Source organism: Diceros bicornis, chromosome 3, assembly GCF_020826845.1.
Source record: "Diceros bicornis minor isolate mBicDic1 chromosome 3, mDicBic1.mat.cur, whole genome shotgun sequence".
NCBI lineage: Eukaryota > Metazoa > Chordata > Mammalia > Perissodactyla > Rhinocerotidae > Diceros > Diceros bicornis.
This window is the reverse complement of record NC_080742.1, coordinates 80,624,298-80,629,398: the sequence shown is the minus strand read 5'-3', so window position 1 is coordinate 80,629,398 and position 5,101 is coordinate 80,624,298.

Genomic DNA, 5,101 nt, shown 5'->3' with positions numbered 1-5,101 from the left:
CAAATAATTTAGCCATTGTCTCTATGGCTTTAAGAATTATATTTCATAGTTTCATGCCTTTCTGTGAAGAATATATTCAACACAACTGAACATTTTCTTGCTGCCTTGGCCTTCTCGTTGTGATCGTTATTCACATATTGAACTGCATTTCATGGGCGCCCAGAGAAGATGCTGGGAGGCATAGGTGTGTTGTCCTCACACAACTCCTATGTCTGATTCTTGCAGCTTTCCAGGCTCTTCCTTTAGCACACAATGTCACTCATCGCTTCCACTTGCTGTCAGAATCCTGGTTGACATTAGCGCCTCTCTTCCTCCCTTAGTCTGTGGCTTCCAGCTTCTGGTGAGCTAGGAAGTCAGATGTCCAAACTCGCTGAAATTGTGTCTGCGAAGCCTCAGTGTAAACCGAGGACAGACATGCGTGAGCTTTGGAGCAGGGGCCGCCAGGATATTTCCATTGTTTGCTCAGATGACGTCATTCTTCACCATGCTGGAGAAGTGAGTTCTAAATGCCAAAGGCGTCCCCTTATACATTCAGACAATGAACTGTCTGTTGGCCTGCTTTGCCTGGCCCAATGGGTGAATGAGCACTCTTGAGAGTAAACAAGTAAGCAAGGCGATTTGGGGTGCTTTTCCTCTTTTCTCTGGTGAGCCCAATCTCAGTGAGACAGAAAAGTAACTTACTCCAATGCGCTGAAAGAGTCCCACCCACTGAATTTCCTAGCAGGTGCCAGAGGATCATTAACTCACTGGCAAGACCGAGTAGACCTGGTAGAAGGAGTTTTTTTTTTGGTCATCTGAGCTGGTTGGAATATGGTGTCAGTAAAATAAACATTGAGAGTTTGGTGCGTATAACAGAACAGTTATTTTCTCTTGGGAAAAGAGGACATGTTTCCTGGCCATGGCTGCGTTGTAAACCTAGGACAGTCGACTTGCAAATGCGTGCTGCTGGTCAGAGGGTGGATTGAGGCCGATGGTGGCTGGCTATCTCCCGCCTATGGAAGCCTGTCACTTGACGAGGAGGTCGGAGCGCAGCACAGCTCCGTGAGAGTGGGCTGAGGACATGTCCAGGAGCCTGGGCAAGCTAAGTGCACAGAGACAACCCTCATGGGGCAGGCTGTGGGTAGAGCCTTGTCTTGAAGTGTCCCCAGAGGTCAGCCAGGCCGGCAGTGACAGGCAACACCTCACCAGGAGGCTTGGGGCTTGATAACCGTGGGTTGGCATTCCCCATCTTTCACTTCGGGGGATTTATATAAGAACAGTTCTGTTTCAGCCACCTGGGACCTTACATTTAATTTCAGAGCAGTGGTGGGACTGGTGGAGCGTAAACATTTGAGAGGTAAGAGCAGAGGGTCATGTTGGGGGAATGAGCCAGCGGCCCTCCTGGGGAAACCCAGGCCATGGGGGCAGCAAAACTTTCTGCTCCACGAGCTCAGAGTGGCAGCCTTTTAATAGTCTTGCTGGAGCCCAGCTACCGCTCCTGCAGACTCAGCACAGCCGGCCCAGGGGGACAGTCTGAATTGGGAAAGGAAGGCTGGGCTGCCGAGCCTGTTGTTTGAAATAATAAAAAGCAAAACTGACCAGTTTATTTACTTTTTCTAAACAATAGAATTTCCCACCACCGTTGCTCGCTAAGCACCACTCCCCTTTCCTTGTAATAACTCTGTCTTGCTTTTCCCAGAGGTTATCAGAACCACATTCACCTTTTGGGCAGAGGCCCAGCCATGAAGAGCTCTGGGGCTGCAGGAGGATTTGCGGAAAGTTTTGTGAGCTACTGAAACCAGAGGGTGAGAGTAATGGAAATCATACTGTAGCCATAATTACAGAGTTGGCTTCTCTGAGCCCTGTAATAATCTCTTGTGTGTATCAAGGGCCTTGCAGAGATCTTTGCAATATGACAAGGGACTTGAGGTGGGGAGGGCTGGTGGGAGGGGGCTGGGGGGGTTTGCTGAGAGTAAGGGAGTTTGCTGTGGGTTTCAGGGGTCCAGCAGCTAGACTGTAGCTATCCATGGGCTGCCCTCAAAATCACTGACTTTTCGTTTTGTTTGAAAGGTGTGGGTCCCCATCATGTGCAACCTTGCCTCTGATGACCATAATTTCACTCCTTTAGTGCACACATCACATGAAGCAGGGGGAAAGGAGGTGAGGAAAGTGCCAATTTGGATGTCTTTTATGTTTTCTGACGTGTGTGTGTTATGGTGAGTATTGGCAGCCTTTTCCATGGTGAGAAAAGGCACGTGCTGTTACGAAATGTGGCATATAAATGCAACAGTCATAGGGAGGTGCCTAGGAACTTAGAAACAACCCACAGACTGTTAAAATTTCAACTCCAGGTAAAAATCTTAAGGCACACACCATCCTGATTTGCTTTAGAGTGTCTGTATAAATCTGAAAACCTTTAACACTAGTTGGGGTAACAAGGTCAGAGTAGCTTCAGAAGGACATATTTAATCTCTTGGCTTAAATATTTCATCCAGGACCCGCCCCTACTCTTTCTCTGCCTCTTGCATTCCTACCACTAAGTGATCGTATTTTATGGCTGCTGTTCAGCGGTGATTACTGCTTGACATTAGTGGGAGAGAGTAATGTTCATTGTGAACCAAAACATCATAAACTTCCACTTGAGGCGTGATTGCTCCTTTCATTTTGCATCTTTCACGGGTGTTTTGCCAGGTTAAACTGTTCACACCTAAGGGTTGGAGTGCCTCGTGGATGTTGGTGTAGTGGAATTCTGGCCGGCCCTGCCATTGGCTGGTAGTGGGAAATGCACCCGTGTGTGTGCGCAAACCACACCACACCGACCTCTCTTGACAGGATTGGGTGTGTGTCAGTGTGGAGAGTCCCTAGGAGTGGACAACACAAAAATCATTCTTATTGGGAGTTGTCATGCAGATTAATTTAACCTTCCTGATTTTTTTTTTTCTTGAGCCTATTTTGAAATTGACTTGCTTGTGTTCCATAGGCCCTGACCACAGGTCCAGAGGGGAACTAGTCAGAAGTGGAGTGGGGCAGAGGGAGACCTGCCTGGGGCTGTGCCATTCTAAACATAAGTTCTCAGGAAGGGATGGATGGATGAGTAGTGTGTGTGTGTCTGCAGTGCTTGAGTCCCAGAGCAATATCCGATCAGAGATGTGCAACCCCTGTTCTGCAACTTCCTCAGTGTATCTGAGAATGCTTTTTAAAATTCACCTGGAAATTTGGATCAACTTTAACTAAAAAATTCATGCTGTGGACAGCTCTCCAGATGGGTGGAGGAATCACCAGATCAAATGGAGAGACAGTGTTGAACTCCAACTCGCCCGGGAGCTCCGAGATTAGAGCAGAGGGTGAGGGGGTTTGGTGCAGGCTTTGATCAGTCAGCTCTGTTGTGTTGAGTTTCTCAAGCCAGAGCTGCTGGCCGGTTTGCATGTGGTTAGACCCGAGAAGAAAGGAAGAGAAATATGGGAGAATCAGTGCTGGACAATTTCCATTATGGGAGAAGACCATCAAGCATTTTTGTTCGATTGTTTTTGTCATGCTGTTTTTGCATTTCCCACCGCTGGTTTTGCGAGTACTAAGCCTGTGGAAGTCTGGGTTGAGTGAGGAGGAGCCTGAGGTCAAAGGTGCTGCAGACAGAAGAGCACATCAGATGCACCAGGGGGCCTCCTTCCTTCTTCTGATTTCACGTCTAAGCAAGGACAGGACATGGCCATTCTGTCATTTGTCCTTCAAGCTTGGGCATCCTAGGATCTGCTCTGTAGACCAACTTCGCCTCATGCCAACCCGTCCACTTCTCGTGGTCCTCCTCCACCACATTTCAATCTCCTCTGCTGTGTTCTAAGCCTTTTGTCCGTGTTGTATCCTGTAGATACGGAGGGCAGCTAAGCGAGTCAGCATCCTCTTGGGCATATCTTATATTCTTGAACAATATTAAGCCCTTAGTCAACCATCCTTTCTACATAAGTGTGTCCCCACTGGCACTATTTTCTTACCCTTTCCTACTTTTCACGACTCTGCCCTTGAGCCCACCCATCATCCCTGCAGGTCTCTGGGGAGATCTCAAGTGGTCACTCAGAGCTGATCTGGGCAGGCATGGGGAGGTGTCCTCATAATGCAGCTTCTGCCGCAGCCCCTCTCAGAGCAGCTTGACGCCAATAGCTGGGGCATAGACTCATTCTCCTCCTGGAGTCCTCTTGAAACACACTTTGAGCTCTCCAGAAAATACTACCCTAGGGACACTCATCATTCTATTTTCCAAATGATCATTGCCAGTGCACATGATTTAAGGAGATAGTTTTAAATGAGCTTTGCCAATTCAAGATTTATTGATACGTGTGCCGCTTTTTTGAATCATATGTGTGTGTGTGTGTGTGTGTATATATGTACACACGCATTTGTGTAGAATGATCCTAATCATAAATTAAAATGCAAAGACATTAAAATTGAAGAAAGTGCTGCAGAAACACCCCAAATCACAGAGCACACTCAGTCAGCTAATGATCAAATGCCAGACACACTGGAGGAATTTATCCAGTGACACATGCAATTGAAGTAAAATATTGTGCTTTACAAGAACATATCATTAAAGTGAAAACTAGCAGCGTATCAGGAGTCTGGCCATGTAACCAAGACAACAAAGATGGGAAAGGATGAAAGACGTGATGTACCAGGGGAAGAGGAAGGCGGCAGAGGCAAGAAGAGGAAGTGGGCACTCAGCTCTAAATGCTGCCCTTCCTGCTGGGCTCGTATCTGCTAGAATCTGGATCAGAGGAGGATAGATTCTTCATGTCGACACTGGTGAAGGCTCTCAGCGAGGACAGGACCAGGGAGGTCTTCATTAGCTACAACCACTGTGGTTTCCTCGGCCACTTTGATGGGGAAGGCAGCGGCAGCCGGACTGACTCAGAGCCCACCAGTCGAAGCTCTGACTGGGGGTCTTACAGTCCCTACTTGTTCTCAAATGACTTCCTGTGAATGTGGCCACTCAGCCTGCCTCTTGGTGTCACAGTGTTTTTTCCAGCAGCTTTGGTTTCTCAGAAACATTCACGGTGACTTCTAAAATAGTTCTCTCACATCTCCCACATTCACTCCATACCTTCCATCCTACCCCCAGGGGACACAGATG